At 36.9% G+C, this 23,131-nt stretch overlaps 1 long non-coding RNA gene across 1 annotated transcript in view; it reads left to right on the forward strand.

Annotated features, from left to right (window-relative positions):
• Window positions 1-23,131, forward strand: part of LOC122902293 — a 128,235-nt gene that overhangs the window by 2,152 nt on the left and 102,952 nt on the right. The gene's annotated exons all lie outside the window — the stretch shown is intronic.

A 23,131-nucleotide genomic window follows, 5' to 3' on the forward strand; every position in this document is an offset into this window, starting at 1 on the left:
GAAATCTGGGAGTTAACTTTGATTCCTTAGTCTCCCCCACCAAACTAGTTGATCCCACTGGTGTCTTAGAACTTGTCTATCTTTTTCTAATTCTACTTCTGATCTCTTACCTATCACATAAGATTCTCTCTTTTATCTATTTTAGTTTCCTTTAACCGGTCCATGTACTTTCTTATTACATCTCTTCCAATCCATTCTTCACACAGTAGATGGAGTGATTCTTTAAAAAAAGGTAGATCAAATACTGCCTTTCTTCCCTTAAGTCCTTCAGTGGCTTCCCACTGTACATAGAAACATATGAAATCTCCTTACCGTCAGTTGTAGAAGCTTGGCTATGTTGAATTCTGCTTACTTCTCCAGTTTCATTTTATTTTATTTTATTTATCTATTTTTTATTTTGGGGGGATTGTGTATTTACTTCCCAGTTCCCTCCATGATACTTGAAATTCATTACAAGCATCTCATTTTGGTGGGGGGAGGGGAATCCAATAAAGTTTTATATATTTTTTAATTTTAATTTTAATTTCAATTTTAAATTTTTATTAACATATAATGTATTATTTGCCTCAGGGGTACAGGTCTGTGAATCATCAGTCTTACAAAATTCACAGCACTCACCATAGTACATACCCTCCCCAATGTCTGTAACCCAGCCAACCTATCCCACACCCCACACCCAAGCAACCCTCAGTTTGTTTCCTGAGATTAAGAGTCACTTATGGTTTGTCTCCCTCCCAATCCCATCTTGTTTCATTTTTCCTTCACTACCCCCCACAACCTCCGCCCTGCCTTTCAAATTCTTCGTATCAGAGAGATCATATGATAATTATCTTTCTCTAATTGACTTACTTCGCTTAGCATAATACCCTGTAGTTCCATCCACATCGTTGCATACAGCAAGATTTCCTTTTTGATGGCTGCATAGTATTCCTGTGTGTGTGTGTGTGTGTGTGTGTGTGTGTGTGTACCACATCTTCTTTATCCATTCATCTGTTGATGGACATCTAGGCTCTTTCCATAGTTTGGCTATTGTGGACATGGCTGCTATAAACATTTGGGTGTGTGTGCCCATTTGGAGCACTACATTTGAATCTTTTTTCTTTTTTAAAAATTATTTTTATTAACATATAATTATTATTTGCCCCAGGGGTATAGGTCTGTGAATTATAGGGCTTACACATTTCACAGTACTCACCATATCACATACCTTCTTCAGTGTCCATAATGCAACCACCTTCTCCTTACCCCTTCTCCCCCCAGCAGCCCTCAGTTTGTTTTGTGAGATTAAGAGTCTCTTATGGTTTGTTTCCCTTCTGATCCCATCTTGTTTCATTTTTTCCTTCCCTACTCACCCAGCTCCCCACTCTACCTCTCCAATTCCTCATATCAGGAAGATCATATGATAATTGTCTTTCTCTGATTTTGACTTACTTTGTTCAGCATAAAAACCTATAATTCCATCCACATCGTTGCAAATGGCAAGATTTCATTTCTTTTGATGGCTGCATAGTATTATATTGTATATATGTATACCACATCTTCTTTATTCATTCATCTGTTGATGGACATCTAGGTTCTTTACATAGTTTGGCTATTGTGGACATTGCTGCTATAAACATTCTGGTGCAAAGGCCCTACGGATCACTACATTTGTATCTTTTGGGTAAATATCCAGTAGTGTGATTGCTGGGTTGTAGAGAAGCTCTATTTTAAACTTTCTGAGGAACTTCCATGCTGTTTTCCAAAGTGGCTGCACCAGCTTGCATTCCCACCAACAGTGTAGGAGGGTTCCCCTTTCTCTGCATCCTCTCCAACATCTGTCATTTCCTGACTTGTTAATTTTAGCCATTCTGACTGGTGTGAGGTGGTATCTCATTGTGGTTTTGATTTATATTTCCCTGATGCTGAGTGATGTGGAGCACTTTTTCATGTGTCTGTTGACCATCTAGATGTCTTCTTTGCAGAAATGTCTGTTCATGCCCTCTGCCCATTTCTTGATTGGATTATTTGTTCTTTGGGTGTTGAGTTTGATAAGTTCTTTATAGATTTTGGATACTAGCCCTTTATCTGATATGTCATTTGTGAATATCTTCTTCCATTCTATCAGGTATCTTTTGGTTTTGTTGATGGTTTCTTTTGCTATGGAAAAGTTTTTGATCTTGATGAAGTCCCAATAGCTCATTTTTTCCCTTGCTTCCCTTGCTTTTGGTGATGTTACCAGGAAGAAGTTGCTGTGGCTGAGGTCAAAGAGGTTGCTGCCTGTGTTCTCCTTAAGAATTTTGATGGATTTCTGTCTCATATTGAGGTCCTTCATCCATTTTGAGTCTGTTTTTGTGTGTGGTGTAAGGAAATGGTCCAGTTTCATTTTTCTGTATGTGGCTGTCCCTTTTTCCCAACACTGTTTGTTGAGGAGACTGCCATTTTTCCACTGGTTGTTCTTTCCTTTTTTGTCAAAGATTAGTTGACCATAGAGTTGAGGGTCTATTTCTGGGCTCTCTATTCTGTTCCTTTTATCTATGTGTCTGTTTTTGTGCCAGTACCATACTGTCTTGATGATGACATCTTTATAATAGACCTTGAAGTCTGGAATGGTGATGCCACCAACTTTGGCTTTCTTTTTCAATATTCCTTTGGCTATTCGAGGTCTTTTCTGGTTCCATATAAATTTTAGGATTTATTTGTTCTATTTCTTTGAAAAAAATTGGTGGTATTTTGATAGGGGTTTCATTAAATGAATAGATTGCTTTAGGTAGCACAGACATTTTCACAATATTTTTATTTTCCAATCCATGAGCATGGAACATTTTTCCATTTCTTTGTGTCTTCCTCAATTTCTTTCATGAGTATGTTATAGTTTTCTGAGTATAGATTCTTTGCATTTTTGGTTAAGTTTATTCCTAGATATCTTACAGTTTTGGGTGCAACTGTAAATGAGATTGACTCCTCAATTTCTCTTTCTTCTGTCTTGTTGTTGGTGTATAGAAATGCAACTGATTTCTGTGCATTGTTTGTATATCCTGACACTACTGAATTCCTGTATGAGTTCTAGCAGATTTGGAGTGGAGTCTATTGGGTTTTCCACATAAGTATCCTATCATCTACAAAAAGTGAGAATTTGACTTCTTTGCTATTTCAGATGCCTTTAATTTCTTTTTGTTGTCTGATTGCTGAGGTTAAGACTTCTAGTACTATGTTGAAAAGCAGTGGTGATAGTGGACATCCCTGCTGTGTTCCTGACCTTAGGGGAAATGCTCTCAGTTTTATTCCATTGAGAATGATATTCACTGTGAGTTTCTCATAGGTGGTTTTGATGATATTGACATATATACCCTCTATCCCTATACTTTGAAGAGTTTTGATCAAGAAGGATGCTGTACTTTGTCAAATGTTTTTTCAGCATCTATTGAGAGTATCATAGGGTTCTTGTTTTTCTTTTTATTATTGTATTGTAACACATTGAATCATTTGCGAATGTTGAAGCGACCTTGCAGCCCCGGAATAAATCCCACATGGTCATGGTGAATAATCCTTTTAATGTACTGTTGGATCCTATTGGCTAGTATTTTGGTGAGAATTTTTGTATCTGTGATCATCATGGACATTGGTCTGTAATTCTCCTTTTTGGTGGGGTCTTTGGTTTTGGGATCAAAGTAATGCTGGCCTCATAAAATGAGTTTGGAAGTTTTCCTTCCATTTCTATTTTTTGGAATAGTTTCAGGAAAATAGGTATTAATTCTTCTTTAAATGTTTGGTAGAATTCTCCTGGGAAGCTGTCTGGCCCTGGGCTCTTGTTTGATGGGAGATTTTTGATGACTTGCTTCAATCTCCTTACTGGCTATGGGTCTGTTCAGATTTTCTATTTCTTCCTGTCTCAGTTTTGGTAGTTTATATGTCTCTAGGAATGCATCCATTTCTTCCAGATAGCCAAATTTCCTGATGTATCATTGCTCATATATGTTCTCTTAATTGTTTGTGTTTCTTTGGTGTTGGTTGTGATCTCTCCTCTTTCATTCATGATTTTATTAATTTGGGATTTGGGTCCTTTCTCTTTTCTTTTTCATAAGTCTGGCCAGGAGATTATCAATCTTATTAACTCTTTCAAAGAACCAGCTCCTAGGTTTATTGCTCTGTTCTACTGTTCTTTTGGCTTCTATTTCATTGATTTCTGCTCTGATCCTTATGATTTCTCTTCTCCTGCTGGATTTAGCCTTTCTTTCTTTCTTTCTTTTTTTTTTTTTTTTAAAGATATTATTTATTTATTTGACAGACAGAGATCACAAATAGGCAGAAAGACAGACAGAGAGAAAGGAGGAAGCAGGCTCCCTGCTGAGCAGAGAGCCCAATAAAGGGCTCCATCTCAGGACCCTGAGATCATGACCTGAGCCAAAGGCAGAGGCTTTAACCCACTGAGCCACCCAGGTGCCCCAGGTTTAGGCTTTCTTTGCTGTTCTTTCTCTAACTTCTTTAGCTGTCGGGTTAGATTGTGTACTTCAGACCTTTCTTGTTTCTTGAGAAAGGCTTATGTGGCTATATACTTTCCTCTCAGGACTGCTTTGCTGTGTCCCACAGATTTTGAACAGTCATGTTTTCATTATCATCTGTTTCCATGAAATCTTTCAATTCTTTAATTTCCTGGTTGATCCATTCATTCTTTAGTAGGATGCTCTTTAGCCTCTGTGTATTTGAGTTCTTTCCAACTTTTTACTTGTGGTTGAGTTCTAGTTTCAAACCATTGTGGTCTGAAAATATGCAGGGAATGATCCCTTTCTTTTGGTACTGGTTGAGACCTAATTTGTGACCCAGGATGTGATCTATTCTGGAGAATGTTCCGTGTGCACAAGAGAAGATATGTATTCTGTTGCTTTGGAATGGGATGTTCTGAATATATCTGTGATGGCCATCTGGTTCAGTGTGTCATTTAAGGCCTTTACTTCCTTGTTGATCTTTTGCTTCAATGATCTGTCCATTTCAGTGAGGGGTGTTAAGGTCCCCTTCTGTTATTGTATTATTGACAGTGTGTTCCCTTAATTTTGTTATTAATTGGTTTATATAATTGGCTGCTCCTATGTTAGGGGTATAGATATTTAAAATTGTTAGATTTTCTTGTTGGAAAGATCCTTTGAGTATGATATAGTGTCCTTCCTCATCTTTTATTATAGTCTTTGGCTTAAAAATCTAATTTACCTGATATAAGGATTTCCACCTCAGGTTTCTTTTGATGTCCATTAGCATGGTAAATTGTTTTCCACCCCCTCACTTTAAAACTGGAGGTGTCTTTGGGTCTAATATGAGTTTCTTGCAGACAACATATTGATGGGTTTTGTTTTTTTAATTCATTTTGATAGCCTGTGTCTTTTGATTGGGACATTTAGCCCATTTACATTCAGGGTAACCATTGAAAGATATGAATTTAGTGCCACTGTATTGCCTGTAAGGTGACTATTACTGTATATTGTCTCTGTTCCTTTCTGGTCTACTACTTTTAGGTTACTTCTTTTCTTAGGGAACCCCTTTCAATATTTCCTGAAGGGCTGGTTTGGTGTTTGCGAATTCTTTCAGTTTTTGTTTGTTCTGGAAGCTTTTTATCTCTTCTCTTTTCAATGACAGGCTTAATGGATATAGTCTTCTTGGCTGCATGTTTTTCTCATTTAGTTCTCTGAATATATTATGCCAGTTCTTCCTACCCTGCCAGATTTCTGTGGATAGGTCTGCTGACAATCTACTATTTCTACCATTGTATGTTGCAGACTTCTTGTCCTGAGCTGCTTTCAGGATTTCCTCCTTGTCACTGAGACTTGGAGGTTTTACTATTAGATGAGAGGGTGTGGACCTATTTTTATTAATTTTGAGGGGGGTTCTCTGTGCCTTCTGGATTTTGATGCTTGTTGCCTTTGCCATGTTAGGGAAATTCTCTACAATAATTCTCTCCAATATACCTTCTGCTCCCCTTTCTCTTTCGTCTTCTTCTGGAATCCCAATTATTCTAATGTTGTTTTGTCTTATAATATCACTTATCTCTCAAATTCTTCCCTTGTGGTCCAGTAGTTTTTTGTCTCTCTTTTGCTCAGCTTCTCTATTCTCTGTCATTTGATCTTCTGTATCACTAATTCTCTCTTCTGCCTCATTTATAATAACAGTAAGAGCCTCCATTTTTAATTCCACCTCATTAATAGCTTTTTTGATTTCAACTTGTTAAGATTTTAGTTATTTTATTTCTCTAGAAAGGGATTTTTTTCTCCAGAGAGGGTTTCTCTAATCTCTTCCATGCCTTTTTGAGCCTAGGTATCTCCTTGAGAATCATCATTCAGAATCTAGTTGTGATATATTACCATTGTCTGTATTGATTAGGTCCCTAGCTGTCGGTACTGCCTCTTGTTTTGTTTTGTTTTTGTGGTGAGTTTTTCTGCCTTGTCATTTTATCCAGATAAGAATATATGACCAAGAGAATAAAATAACTAAAGTGTGGTAAAGGCCCCCGAAGAATGTATACTAGCCAAATCAGAATAGACCCAAAACTGGGGGGAGAAGAAAGGGAGAAAAAAGGAATTAAAAAAAAATATATATATATATATATATTAGACTAGAATAGAATAGAATAGAACAGAGCCACCCACTTGATTTTCGTGTAATTAGTCTCTTAGAAGAAACTAACCCTCAATATTTAAGGGAAGAAAAACTTTTATATATATATATGGGTAAACATGATGAAGTGATGGAATATGACTGTGAAGATGAAAATTAATAAAAAATCCTAAAAAAGGAATTGATATGTTTGTTGGAAAAAATAAAAAAAATAGGAGGAGAGAATGTGCTCAGGCTGGAGACTGGAACAAAGCTATGTGCTAGATTTAGGGCATATTTTGATTAGAAGAAATTGTATCCCAAAATTTTTTAGAAAAAACAAACAAACAAACAAAAACAAAAACCCTTATATGTGTACATAAAAATAAGTTTAAATACAATGAAGGGATATAATATGACTATAACAATGAAGGTTTAAAAAGATTTGTTTTAAACAAGGTATTGTTAAGATTAACTAGTTCAAAAAAGGTTAAAGAAGGAGGGAGGAAAAGTTAAAAAAAATAGAATAAGAAAAATGATATTTAAAAAAAATAACTTCACGGGACACCTGGGTGGCTCAGTGGGTTAAGCTGCTGACTTCAGCTCAGGTCATGATCCCAGGATCCTGGGATTGAGTCCCACATAGGGCTCTCTGCTTATCAGGGAGCCTGCTTCTCTCTCCGCCTCTGCCTGCTTGTGCCTGCGTTCTCGTTCTCTCTCTCTCTCTCTGACAAATAAATAAGTAAAATCTTAAAAAAAAAAAAAAAAAAAAAAAAAAAAAAAACCTTCGCAAGCCTAAAGGATCATGGGGAAAATGCCATGAATTCTATGCGTTGCTTTCCCCTAGCTCTGGAATTCCACTGTTTTTGATCAGTGAGCTTGGTCTTGGCTGGATGTTCTTGCTAATCTCCTGGTGTAGGGGCCTGTTGCCATGAGTCTTAAATGTTATTCCCAAATGCTTTCTGTAGAGCTCTGGAGGATGGGAATGAAAATGGCATCCTCCCAGTCTCTGGCCCAGAGGAGCTGAGAGTTTGGGGCCCCCACTCCTCTGTGTGCCCTCAGAGATAAGCAGTCAATCACTTCTGCCTTCCTGATCTCTGGCTGCACTCTGCACTCACCTGGCCTGTGACCAGGTATTTCTATCTCTGGCGCATAGCCCCATTTGGAGTCTCCAAACACAGCAGATTCCTGTCGCGCTGCTCCTCCCAGAGGAGGAAGTTGAGTCTCCCTGGATCTTCCACTGTGGGTTCCCTGCTTAAAGAGCAATGGCCCGACTGTGCCTTGGGTCACAGTTTAAGGTAACCCTGAACTGAAAGCTCAGTCCTTGGCTCTATCTCTGTAGTCGGCTTCCCCACTCCAGTACCTGGGAGCTTTGCCACACTCAGACACCCCTGATCTTTATGGGACCCCATGGGACCTGAAACCACACTGTCCCTGAGAAGGCTCCACCCCCGTTTAGCCTCTGGAGTGATGTCCCTCAGTGGAGCAAACTTCTAAAAGTTCTGAATTTGTGCTCTGCTGCTCCACTGCTTGCTGGAAGCCGTTCCCTCCACCTGCGAGCTATCTTCTCATTGCTTCAGATTCACTTCTCCACATGTCCTACCATCCAGAAAGTCATTGATTTTCTGTTCCTAGAATTGCTGCTCTTCTTCTCGTCTATCTCTGTTGAGTTTGTAGGTGTTTGGAACAGTGTGATAACTATCTAGATGAATTCCTGGGACCTGATATCTTATCAGTCTGCTACTCCTCTGCATCTTACCTTTCTCCACTACATTTGAATCTTTAGGGGAAATACCCAGTAGTGAGTATCCTTGATCATAGGTTAATTCTATTTTCAACTTTTTGAATAACCTCCATCCTATTTTCCAGAGTCGTTGCACCATTTTGCATTGCCACCAACAGCGTATAAGAGCTCCCCTTTCTCTGCATCCTCGCCAACATCTGTCATTTCCTGACTGGTTAATTTTAGCCTTTCTGACTGGTGTGAGGTGGTATCTCTCTATGGTATTAAAGCTCTTGCTCTTTCTCACTGTTGCTTAAGCCAACTGTCCACTTTTATTTCTTAGAATACCCCAACCTCTGACCTACCTCAGAGCATCCATGCATAATCTTTCCCTGTAGAGCTTCTGTTTAAGGTGCCCCTTCCTCACTCCTTGACACTCTTTGAATCTCAACCAAAATCCTATTTTAAAAGGTAATAATTTTCTAGGATTAAAAAAAAGAAATCTCAGCACTTCCAAGCACTGTTTAATGTTTGTTACCAACAACCTGACCATGAGCTCAATGTGAGCATTGACCAAGTCTTTTAACCTTATCACTATATGCCCAGTTTAGAGAATACTGCCTTGGCAGTTACTAGGAATTTAATGGATGATTGTTGAATAAATAAATCAACAGTAGAGAAGGTGGATTCTGTTTTTGTGATGCCCATTTGTAGGAAAGCTTCTAATTAGCTTGTATATTTAAAAAAATAAAAAGCTTCAAAATAAGCTAGTAGTAGTAGATGGAAAGAGCTAAAATTATATCTGAGAACAAAGAGACAAGAGAAATGGAAAGAGAGAGTAGGTGCTAGATAGATGAATAAAAACAACAACAACAACAACATAAAAACAAAACCCTCATGTGGCCTTTTTAGGGACTGAGGATTGAGTTTCTAAAACTCAATTTCAATTTTTATCTGATGTCCCCTTATTTAGCTTTCCCTAGTTACCAGAAAAGTATGCTAAACACAAAGCCTAATGTGTGTTGGAGTTTCTGTTTTAGGTATGTCAGTCATCTACTTTTGCATAAGAATTACCACAAAAATCAGCATCTTAAAATCATACACATTGATTATTTCAGTTTCTATGGCTCAGAAATCTGAGAATGGTTTATCTGGGTCTTTTATTTAAGGATCTGTCACAAGACTGCTGTCAAGGTATTGGCCAGGGTTGGAGTCTCATCCGAAGGCTGGACTGGGGTCATCTAAGTATTGGACTGAAGACATCAGTTCCTTAGAGGCTCTTAGACAAAGGGTACCCTCAGTTCTTTGCCATGTGGTTCTCTCCAGTATGGCAGCTTGCTTCATCAGTGTATGTAGTCCAGAAGGCAATAGAGAGAATCTGCTATAAAGATGAAAACCACAGCCTTTTGCTACATACCAGCAGAAGTTACATGCCATTATTTTTTCAGTATTTGGTCAGTCACAAGCAACTCACTAGGTCCAGGCCACATTTAAGGGGGGCTTCTGTATAGTCATTGTGTGCCAACTCAGAAGTCACCTACCACAGTATGTTTGTGATGTTTTGGTTGTGTGTGTGTGTGTGTGTGTTTGCATGTGTATGTGTGCATGTGTGTATATGTAAGTCAAGGAAAGGACTAAATTTTACATTTATAGTGACACAATTCAGTAGCAACAGGCTTCTGAAATAGAACTAATCATGAAAACATATATTTCCTGAAAATGAGAAGAAAATTTGGGACAGCCATTTGTAGAATGTTGATGAAGGTTTGAATCATATTATGTAATTCATGGGACACTTGAAACTTTAATTCTAACATACTCCAGTAATTGGATTCTCTAGAGCACTACCATAACTTTCCAGTGTGCCTTCCCTGTTGATTTCTTTGAAGATACAATACATACAAAAGTTCTAAAGGTTGCCAAGAGTTAGGGGGGTTTCATATAATAACTGGATAGAGTGAATTTTATAAGACTTTGCATCATAGAGTCAGTGAACTTCAGTGGTATAAAGTTCCTAAGTTATTTTATAGTTCATCTTGGCTTAAGGTCTAATCTAGAATGTCAGAGGAAGTTCCTAGTGATCCGGCACCATCTCTAAATATAAGCCCTATGATTGACTGAATTAGAAAAACGTTTTATTTAAAAAGCTGCATTATTAATATACTTATCTGACAGTGACATACATCTCTTTTATTTAAAACCAGCTGAGAGGTATTGAGTATTCTCTGTGTGCCAGGCATTGTGTTCGGCAGTTTCCCAGGTATATATTATACATTGCTCAGCTTACTCTGTTGAGTAAACACTTATGAAGGCTGATAGTAGAACAGAAATCTGCACCAACTTTTCTAGCATGAGAGACTGGGTTATTTGTGAAATAATTATTTGAAATTATATGATAGTAAGTTTGACTCTGGGCAGATAGGAGATGACAAGTTCTGTTTTATCCATAAAAATCTGACGGCATATACAATGATGTCATGAAGGGTGATGGGGAGGTAGAAGGATCATATTAGGAACTATCATGAGTAAAGAACATAAGGTTAGATGCCTGCTGTTCATTTTTTTAAACACTGGTGTTATTCAGAGTTGATTTCAGTAGCTTTCTTTATTTTCTTTGTGCCAAAAATGTAAGAATGCAATTGGTGACAATAAATGACTTTAGTCTGATTGATGAATGAGTATTATGTTGTAGTCGACATTTTGAGAACAGTGACACCTTTCAAAAGAACAGGTAGAAACTAGTGGTGGTATCACCTGTTTCTCTCACAAGATGATTTCCTTGCTTTTGGACCCACAGGAGAGCTGGCTACGCTGCCTCTGTTAATGGACAGAGCTACTGAAACCAGGCCAGTTCATGCTACCTTCCAAAAATGGAATTAGATATACTTTTCCAAGTGATGGGTGACCTACCTCTCCCCTTGTTTGTTCTCATTAAGCCCCAGGAATGTCTTCAGTTCTTCCAGAAATTCAGTTGACATGGTGGAAATGAAGGAGCACTGCTCAAAAGGGCCTGCTATGGGGAGAGTAGTTGACTCACAGTCTGCATGTAGGGGCCGTTGTTTCTCCAGGCTGATATCAGCCAATGGCTGAGCCTGGCAGAGGTGCTAGAGTGGGGTCTTCCTCTCCAATTCTGAGCTCTTCTAATAGGCAAAAGGACTCCCTTTGGCCTGGCTGAGACTTTCTCAGTCCCATGCTGTGGTGTGAGGCTCTTCATGCTCTGTATTTCCTTTCACAAGTGTCAGACCTGTATCAGTAATTGAAAGATCTTCCCATCTATTTCTGTTTCCCCCCTTCTGCCCTTCATAGGCAACTTGACCCACTAAACCTCTTGAACATGTCTGATGCCATCTTGGTGTCAATGTGTTAAAGGATCTGAACTGGCCCAGTTCACCCACCCAAGTGACCATTATGCCATACACTATTATTGTGAGCATTCACAGTCTCTGAAATCAGCTTGCAGAGGCTGGTATAGTAAGGAGGTTGGGGTTGGCATTGATAGACTTAGATTCCTCAGGTTGATCAAAGTGGAGTTACATTTTAGGCACTGCATTTTATTTAAGATATCAGAACAGTATATTATCATATCAGGAGGATTCTTTGTTCACAATAAGATTTTCAGATTTGGAATGTGTTTCAGTTTCTAGGACAATTAAGTAACTCAGAACATCATGTTTATATATTGTTAGATGGATGAGGTCTTTCACCATAATGATAATAATAAAAAACCCTAGTAGGTTGAAGAATGCATATGTAGATTGATCTCATCTCTTCTCTGTGTTTTTACTATATGTAGATGTGTGATGTGGGAGGTTTGTCATTGACTGGGAGCAAAACCCAGAATATGAAAACTTAGTCCATCCATAGTACAATAACCCCAAATTCACACTTCCCTGTCAAATCACAGTAACTTCGAGTCACGGTAGGATTTGTACATATCTTCTGAAACAACTGAGATTCTCGTCTCTATGGTGGTGGGAATGTTCAGGTTCATTTTTGTGCGCCACTATATCCCTAGTCCTTAGTAGTACAATTCCTCATAGTGGTCGATGCTCAGTAAATATTTGTTGAAAAATAAAAGAAGGATATTATGAGCAGGGTAGTTTAATTATGAGTAAATCTGACTCTGTTCTAAGGCCGAACATTTCTGTATGTAGAATAATGAATTAATCACAACTCAACACAATCATGTCTATTCATGTATCATCTGTTTCTTTAACATTGATTATTTTTCGTGTGATGGGTAAATAGGGGTGTGATGTTGATATAATGTGAAAGAGGTGTTGATTTACACGTGATTTTTCTCATGGTGTTAATCTTTTTAAAGTGATTGGGCTAAGCTTTCTCATAATTAAGTGCTAGAGCAATGTGTAAAGTCCTCATGAAAAAATCTGAAACTCTACAAAAGTGCCTTGTTTTAGTGCAAACAGGATTGCCCTCCACTATGTGAAGCTACAGTAAGTGCATGTGAAGGGTTTGGTGCTGACATTTCCTCCCAAATTAAAACAATGGATTAACACAACAGGCTAATCTGGATAAGATTTTTGATTTTGAGGGCCATGTCTCTGTTAAAACAAATTCCCTCCAAGAGAAGTACATCTCCAAGGAAAATGTGTAAATGCCAGAGTTCATGTTGCAAGGAGCTAACTGTGATACTTAATGCCAGTGACAGCATATTTTAGATATATTTGTGTTTTTATTAAGACTGGCATTGGTTTTGATATTCTGGATATAGTACTTTTTCAATGATTGGCTTCAACCCTGCTTTTCCCTAGAGCCAATGTTATTTTTACCATGTGGTTTTACAGAAAGCATGTCTTCCCTCAATGTCTAAAACACATATATAGCATGATAAGAAGGCTGCTTATATTTAAAAGAAAAGTAATAAAGTAATTTGGTTAGGAATTTAACTCTAGAGTTAAATTGCTTGGATTTAAGTTTCAGCTTTGCCATTTCTAATCTGAGTATATTTGGCCATGGCCCTTAATATTCTGTATTTTGGTATCTACAAAAATGGTAAATCGGGGAAAATAATAGTATCTGCCTCATTGGGCAATTATGTAAAACATGAGTTGATGTTTTAGAAGAGCTTAGAAGAGGCCTAGGCATATAGTAGGCAGTCCATTAATGCTAATTGTTGTTATGGAATAAAGCAGCTCTTTGGCCAGCTAAGCCGCATGAGAGGGTTCACCCTGCTATGTGAAGACGTGGCATGGTTTTGTAACTGGGACCTTAGCATAAAAATTCCTTTAAGGCTTGACTCATACTTCTTTGTAGGCATTTTAGGAGCTAGTCTTCTTTTGAATTTGTATTCACTATTGCCACAACCTGTATTAAAAGTTTGTCTGGCTGGAGTCACTAGACTGTGACTTAAATTATAACTTTTAAACGGATTTCCTCCAGTTACTTGTGCTCTATGCAGTAGAGTTCGTCATACACTTACTGCTCTTATTTGACATTTCTTTTACTCTTTTTCTTGATAAATTATGACCTGTTATGCCACTTGCCTTATATGTGAAATTGTTACAATGTAATAGAAACAAGATGTAATATCAATAAAATGATCTATCATAAATATAGCTAAAACTGCAAACAGATGTTCAAAATTAAGTGATATAGAATTAAAGTGTACCCCCCCTCCCCCAGGAAAAGGCTAATGAAACCAAAGATTAGAACAAGGACAAAAGCCTTTTAGTACCTCTAGCAATGTTTGTATTTTCGGGAATCTTTGGGAAAACTGGGTAAGTGCTCTGTGGGGGTTTGCTTTAAGAGTGGGATCTCTGGGTTGATGCGGCCTTTCTGAAATGCTTGGATTTCATAGGAGCCGTTCATGGTCTGGGGTTAAACAGTGCTTGGTCCCAGCTGAGTGTTTTAAAATGGCTTGTAAACCGGTAAACCAACTATACTATCACTGGATTAAGCCTGATGATCTAGCTGAGTAACAGGTTGGACAATAAGATTTCAGAGATCCTTTGATTCTATGAAACACTCATTAATAATAAAAGGAGGAGTCCAATACCTAAAAACAAATTTCTGTTATCATTTTTTTGTCTTCTATTCATGGTATAAGGAAAATATGAGAAAAACTAGTACTCCCATAGGAAAGGACTACACTGAGGTTAGAGATCCCTGTTTTCAAATTCTCTATAGAACTGGGTAAGGCTACTCTAATATGAATACACATAAATTAAATTATGATAAGAGGAAAAAGCAAATTATGTATTAAATACCTACCTCAGGCTCCGAGATGAACATCTACTATTGTATTTAATTCCCTCCCTCTATCCATCTCCTCCCCCCAGAATTAGACATTATTATTCTTACTTTGTAGCTAAGAGATTGGGCTCAGAACAACTGGGCAATCAAAGTTACTCACAGTCTGTTTTCTTTCCACTGTATCAAACCTTGCCTTAGGATCTTCCTTCTTCAGTTCCCTTCCTCCCCCGTGTTGACATTACACCTAGTTTCAGGCTACTTGGACTATACTCTTTTCCTCCCAATCCTCTCACCTTTAGCCTGTACAAATCAGAATTTTAAGGAAGTATGCCAGGATCAGAATGTCAGCAGGCCGTCTAAAGGAGACCTCAGTGTGCGTCTGCCCTGATGAATTTACTTACTCCTTAATCTAACTCTCAATTTTGTAGATCAGAAACTTGGTTTTCAGGAGTTTTAAAGTGACTGTTTCTACATTAACTAAGTCCATGCATTTTGATGTGTTTTTAAAAAAAATTTTTTTTTAATTTAATTTAAAATTTTTTCAATATTCCAAGCTTCATTGTTTATGTACCACACCCAGTGCTCCATGCAATACGTGCCCTCCATAATACCCACCAGCAGGCTCACACAACCTCCCACCCCCACCCCTCCAAATTCCTCAGTTTGTTTCTCAGAGTCCACCATCTCTCATGGTTTGTCTCGCTCTTCGATTTCTTCCAACTCACTTCTCTCCTTCTCCCAATGTCCTCCATGTTATTCCTTATGCTCCACAAGTAAGTGAAAACATATGATAATTGACTCTCTCTGCATGACTTATTTCACTCAGCATAATCTCCTACAGTCCCATCCATGTTGATAGAAAAGTTGGGTATTCATCCTTTCTGATGGAGGCGTAATACTCCATTGTATATATGGACCATATCTTCTTTTGGCTCTTTCCACAGTTTGGCGACTGTGGCCATTGCTGCTATGAACATTGGGGTACAGATGGCTCTTCTTTTCACTCCATCAGTATCTTTGAGGTAAATACTCAGTAGGGCAATTGCAGGGTCATAGGGTAGCTCTATTTTTTAATTTTGATGTTTAAAACCAAAATATCAGTTGATTTCATTTACAATATGTAACCTGGCCAAAATCCTGAGCCCTTTCATCCTATGGCTAATACTTTTATTCTTTGCAGATAGGTGTCTTAAAAAGCCACATTATAATCACAATATTGCTGGTGATTATTGAGTCATTAGAATAGAAAAAAATAGTAATTCAGTGAGTGTTGATGGCATCTGGTAAATTAGCATAGAGTATTCATATCTGAAATACATAGATGATGAAGTGATGAATAGAGTCAAGTCCTTAGGCAGTGAAATTTGGGTGGACACTGTCAATGGTGTTTTTAATCTGTCTGTCTATCATCTATCTCTCCATCCATTCATCCACACATTCATCCATCCGTCTTTTCATCTTTGTTTCATACATGGTTGGGTTTCTGACAGTTCACCTTCTGATTGACTCATAACTCAAATTTGCTGATTCCAGGGAGATTTATAGAACTTAGGGTGGCTTTACACATATGTGTTTTAACCCATATGGTGTTCTTTTTTTTTTTTTTTTTTTTAAGTTAAACTTTCAGGTAGTAGTCTTATTTCTCTTATTTGGAAATGAATTTTGAGTTAGATGGAGGAAATCCCTCTATACATCACAAAGCCATAGATACCAGATTTATTTTCAAAAGAAAATGAAATATATGCCTTTGAACAGAGATATGTGAGAGGTTACATTTCTGGAAATGATAATTAAGATTTAGTGAGGTGTTAATAATGGGACACTATATTTATATTTTGCTTCAGGAATTTTGTCTTAGAACTCTTACATTTGGAGTCACCTGTTCTCAGACCATGTTTTTTGGGAAGAAAATGGTTAATGGCTGCCTCTAGGATGAGATTCAAAAAGTTTTGGGAAAGCCTTATAGGCCTCAAATATTTTTCTCACCATCTGTCTGTAATTCAACCTTTGAGACGAGTTTCTTTGAATCTTAAAATCTTTTCCATTAAAAAGATTTCTTCTTAGAGTGTAGTACATCTATGTGGAATAATTCATTAGGCCAATGTTTATCAAATGGGTATCATTAAACAAGATGCAGAGGTAATTTCAATATCTGGAAATTCTCTAGAAGAATTTAATTTTAATAATATAATGATAATATATGCATATTTGGATATCTGAATGACTATATTATAAATGAGTACTTTCTTCTAATTTAAAGGCTGAGTTTATGTTTTTGTTGTTTTTTGGTATCAGATATTATATATAACTTTAATTGTCACTAACTCATTAGTGATGGGATTCTTTAAAAAAAAAAAAAGGGCGAACCTTATTACCTCACTCTACAAACCAGGCTTCTTAAAAACTTCAAAAAGAAGTGGAAAGATGGAGTTCTAGCAAAGGGTAGTGGAAAGAGATTGTACCTGGATAATTAGTATTTGGATGACTACTGATTTGAAACAAATGGATATTTTAATCCTGCCCATGGGGTGATCAGATTGAAATCAAGCTTCCTTACATCAATTATTTCCTAAATTTGAATTAAAGATAATTTTTTGTCTGTTAACTTGTCCCTTAGAGAAAAATATTGATGGCTCTGATTCCCAGTAGTGAAAAATGGGATGCCCTCCCCTATTGTGAGAGATTAAAATTGTCTGAAGTGATTTTTCATCACTGAATCACATAGTGACTTACTTTTTATTTTTAAGAGTTTGTGGATTGATTGCTTACAAACAGACTAGGTTTAGAAGGTTCTTAGATATTGATTTAAGAGTCTCAAACTATATAGATCCAAGAAATATGTTTTCCTTTCTCTTTACACCACTGAGCTTAATCTACTCTCCTGAGTTTAGGATATCATTTGAATTTCTGGGAAAAAAAGATGGCTAAAAGCTCTGAGGATTCTAATGGTTATCATGTTCAATAAAACCCATTAGTAAATGTAATAAATCTGTTACTGGAAACCAGAAACAACAGTTTCTTTAATGAAACATCTATGTGAATGGTCCCAAAATTCTGATTAGAATAGTTGTAGTTGTTACCGTATTGCGGGTACATCCATGTCTAACTCCTCTCCGTGTGGCTGGGGTAGGCAGTTCATGGATTTGGAGAAAAGCAAACAGATTTTGGGAAAAATTTCCTGAGAAAAGTGTGGTGGTATTCTACAACTTACCACACAGTGCAACTCTTTTGCTTCTCCTTCCTTTTAAATTCCTATCTCTTCCTTTGACTTTCTTTTCTGTCCTTCTGATCTACAGCCTTATATTTTTCTTACTTTTTATTGCATTCTCTTGTTTTCTTCTTTCTTCATTTCCTGGGAAAATAAGGAGAGATGAGAAAGGATTTATATCAATCCTGGCATTTATGTGTACAGTACTTCATGAATCTACATACCCTACAAGATAGGTCAATCGAGACCTAGAGTGTATAAACAACAGTCTTAAGACAACTGATAAGTGATAGAGCCAGTTTTGAATTCACGTGTTAGACACAAGTATGCCATACTTAGAATATTGTTTATCTTGCTGTATAGTATCTCACCATGTACAAAATACAGGTATTAACTACCTGTCTATCTGTATATATCTACAGTGGTGCTAAATATATCTTTCCTTCCTTCCTTTCTTCCTCTTTCTCTCTCTTTCTTTCACCCCATTCCTTACTCCAAAGAGGAGAGAAATGATTTAAGGTAAATATTTAGGCTCCAAATACTTGTTGAATAGAGAATATATCTCAAAAGTTCACCATTAGAATATTTCTGTTCTATTCTCAGGTATATAGAGTATGCAACATTCATGACCACAGATACAAAATGCAATCAAAGCACTTAAATTTAATTTACTTTTCATTAAATGCACCAAATCCAAAGTTAACAAATATGAAGAAATTTGTAGATGCTATCAGTAATGGATAGTGTACAGTGCTTGCCATTAGAATTTATTTTCTTCAATAATAGAATTAACATCATTTCAGAAAAAAGTAATGACAGATATAAAAATTAAGTTAACTTAGACATAAGGATTACAAACTGAGTGTATTTATCTTTAGAGGTAATCAATCATTGCATGTGCCAGAGATCTATAAAAGATTGGCCTCAGAACTTACTATAGGGACTTTATCCTTTCCTCTACAAATTGCTCAGTTCCACCAAAGCAAAGACACTATTCCCCACTGAGGACTAAATAAATGACAAGCTTGAAGTGGTGAAAAATAAATTCCTTCTCTGAGTTCAGCAAAAAGCTGTCTGAACAAAAATCACACGTTTCTCTCCACATAATGGAAACTTACCATTTATACCATACTATACTTATTTGAAAAGAAGCACATACAGAAAAAGGTATTTGGGATATTAATTCTACTACAAGCACAAATAATGGAGAACATTGGGAATCAGGATCATTTGGCCTATTCATCCCCCCTAAACCTTCTTTGTTATTACAATCCATATATTGTTCGTACAATAAACACTTTCTGGTAACCAGGGACCACTTTATTTATGCACTTTATTTCCACTGCATGTCTATAAGAATGCAAAAATGTAAACATTGATCTACATAATCATATACATATATTAAGTGAAACTTCCTTCAACACTGTGAATCAGATCATTAAAAAATAGTAAAATTGCAGTTAATGGCTTATTAGCTGAAAGTGGGTATTTTAATTATTCTAGATAGTTTGAATTCATGAATAACTTATTAGTCACTCATATTGTGTTTTTATTTTCCTGATTACAGTCTTGATGAGCCTCTGATATTTAGATCATAGTCTTCAATGCTTCTTTATTTGAATTCTTACTAGAAAGTTCTGAGAAATGATATGGCCAGCCAGAGTAGATGGAGTCCTTATTACAGGTCACCATCAGATTGTGTAATCCATTTCCCAAGAGAAAAAAGTACCAAAAAATATAATGTGGGATACTTAGAAGCAAGATTTTTTTTTCCCCAAAGTAGATGACATGAAAAGACACTAAATTATAGGAAAATTATGTGTATATATTTCACATCTTTTTGTTTTTAGGTTCTAAAGGAAAGAACATGGACTAGAAATCACGAGGAGACCTAGGTTTAGCTTTGAACTTATAACAACAGATTATCCTGCACTGTATTTCTTCACCCTGCTATTGTTCCCTTGATCACAGCCACCAAACCCCCCAATGTCTTTCTTGACACCATCTTGCTTACTCACCCATCCCCAAACATGTCAGCTTCTTTCTTTCCTAGAATATACTAAGATCTTTTCTACTTCATTGACATTGCACATTGTTTCTCTTCTTCACATTTTATCTAAACATCTTGTAGTCATCCTTTCTGTCTTAATCCATAATCACTTTCTCAAATAGACCTTTTCAAACCCATCATCTATTTGGGGCTCCTGTGTAGCATGCTCATAGAGTCATGTTATTACCAGCGCCAGTATTGCTATTATAAATATAAATTTATTTTCATTATTGTTTTATTATTGTGTGGGTAATGTAGGTTATATGTTTCATTAAAGCAGAGGGTTTGTCTAGCGTATTGTAGATGCTCAGTAAATATTTGAGAACTAATTGAAGAATAAGTTAGTAAGAAGAAATTAGTAATAGAAGAGTTGAGATAGGGCAAATGGTTTGTAAGACCTCCTCCATCTTGAGTACTCTATTATACTGGGGATAATTTCATTGTTTCATTTCTATGTGAAACCAGTCCTGAAGGAGATTTTATCTTAAACTATACTTTGTGCATACAGTCAGGAATTGCACGGGAGTCTCTTAAACCCCGAATTTTGAACTTCCATTTAGCCATTCATACAAAGGAGTTAATCTCTAAAATGTGATTCTAGTCCTACACTTACCAATGGAAACCTGACCTGGCTCTACACTGTATATAACATGGAGTCTAAACACCTTGTGATGATAGGCAGATTGCTCAAGATCTGCCTATTCTTTCAGGCTATAGCTAAGATAAAAATTCTGCATTTGACATTTAGGACCCATGTAGAGTTTCCAGAATTCATGGTGTTTTTAAAATTTTTTCACTTGGTGTTGTGTCTTTGCACCTGCTGTGTCCACTTTTTAGAAAGCCTCTCTTCCCTTTCCCCTTTTTAGCTTTTGTTCATTAGGTGAATTCCAACTCAACCTTCCAAGATTTGGCCGAAATTTTGAGTGCTTAGTCATTTTCAGAAAGACTGAAGAACTTTATTTTATGCATACCTCTATTATAGCACTTAACAGATTGTTGTAATCATTAACCTACAGGACGGTTTCACCTTAACACAGTCAATCCAGAAGAATAGGGTTGCATTCTTATCATGTATCTTGGTCTCCAGCATAGTGCCCAGCACATGTTAGGCAATTTGTGAATGAGGCTCAAATTAGTATGAGACTTAGCCAGTGTTTTCTAGTGCTTCAGGTGTGAGCCAGAATAGTTGGTCTCTACCTTCCCAATTTTATTCTAATATTCTAAGTTTTATTAATAATGAATCACTTTATGGACTTGCCTTTATAACGTTAATAGCTCAAATCAAGATTTTGGGATAATTTTATTGATAATCACTTTATATTGTTTTTCTCTCAACATTTACATTTTTATTTTTTGCTGTTTTCCTAAAATTAGCTCATTCAAACTAGAGGGAATCATCTATGTAGAAGTAGTGTTCTCTAGATTTTGGTGGTTATAATGCTGAATATCTCAGTTTCTTGTCAGGTTCTAAAATTGGAGAATTATTTTTAACCCTTTGTTCAATCTTGTATTCATTACTACTTTAAATTTTTATTTTCCATATTTATTAAATGGTCTTCATCACCCACCTACAATAAAAATGCATGATCAGTCCTCAGCTCCTTTCAGTGGAACATTGATTTTATTTTGTGGTGTAATCATATATTCTCTTCCTGTTTTCCAAGATGTCAGAAATAAAATCAAACATTTTTGCTCCTGATTATAATGGAAAAAACTCTGCATCACATCATGACGTGGTACTCATTAGTATGTTTCCTTTTTTCTTTCCGACCTATGGCTAACCCTTAAGTCAAATATCAAACTGTCTGAACTCTCCTGACCCTCCAGTGAGTCATGGAACTAAAATCAGTCCATTTCAGGTGTAGATGCTCAGAGTTGGGCTTTTTCAGTCATGTCACTTCTTAATGCCATTTATTGAGTGTTAAACACTTAGCAATCTGGTGATGGACTGGAAGAATTCAACCAATATTTCCTTTTAAATAAGGATGATGAAATAGCAAAGACCCCAATACAAGTTGTGAAGAACAAAACTCCCATCTTTCACGTTTGTACTTGTAAAAGAAATGGAATCTCTAATAAAGACAGAGGGGGAAAAAAGCCAATTTTACATACATATGTTTCAGAACCAGCCTACGGTAATAAAACACAACTTTAGGAGGAAGAAAAAAGTCTTTCCCAATACTTTAATAGTCTTATTTTAATTATTTCTATCGGCTGACAAGCCAAGTGCTAATGTGCTCTTGCTCCAGTCTGGCCTCTAAATTATTTCCGAACTAGCAGTGGATTGAGCCTCCCTGGGGCTGCGGAACAGCAGGTGGCCCTTCAGCGGCAGCCTGGGCATTTTATGAATGGCTCAATTGCTCCCTATAGGCTGCTGTTCCTTCTTGCTGAGAGTCAGACTACCCTGACTGAATGCTCCAGCAGCAAGACTCTTATTGATAAATACATTGCAAACTGACAAGAGGAGGTATTTGATAACCACGAAAGCTCTTTCCTTAGTTTCAGGTCTGAGCATCAGGACTGGTGCTGTGAGTCGGTAGGGTCTTTGGTAGGATGAGGGATTAGAGGGAAGATGTGAGAGTCAGTCTCTCTAGTGTGCCTTTTTGTGCCTAGAGATAACTCAGAACATTTAAAAACAAGAAGAACATGATAGCTCGAGGCTCTCTACACCTCCTTCAAATGGAATCTAATATGTGACTACAAACTAGGGTTTACACAAGCCACCATACACGATTGAAGGGCACAGAAAATGTTTGCAGGAATGCTCATACTATTACTCTGTTTATGGCAAAAGCATCTGGAGATAGAAGTAACTGAGGGGCGGCCTTGAGGAGGAGTAAAGATGCATTTTTGCTCTATGTATTTTATATTTTTAAAAGTGTTCTGTTATAACAAAAATGCTATCTCTATTTTCTAAAAAATATTTTCCTAAATACAAATGCCCTCCCCTAGCCCCGTTTTTTGGCAAATACTAGCCTATGTGAGCCACTCTAACCTTAGTTACAATTTAACTTACCAGCTTCATAATGACTAATATGTGAAAAAGGTATTAGAATCTTCAGTATACACTTTAATTGCCCTTTACCATTAGTAGGACAAGGCAAATTATTGACCAACTGGAGGAAATCATATTTAGGGGACAGCAGAAGGTCCCCAACTAACCTACCAGTGGTCATTGTCATCATCATCATCATTATCATCATCATCAACATCATCAAACAGCAGTTTTTAAACAGTCCATCTGAGCATGGCATGGCACAGCACTCTACAAGGTTAATGAAACAGAGTGTCAAGGACTGTCATTTCACTGTTCCCATTTATACCAGAGACTAAACGTCAACAGGAGTACACACATACAAGGATAGACCCACCACTA

Source organism: Neovison vison, chromosome 1, assembly GCF_020171115.1.
Source record: "Neovison vison isolate M4711 chromosome 1, ASM_NN_V1, whole genome shotgun sequence".
Taxonomy (NCBI): Eukaryota; Metazoa; Chordata; class Mammalia; order Carnivora; family Mustelidae; genus Neogale; species Neogale vison.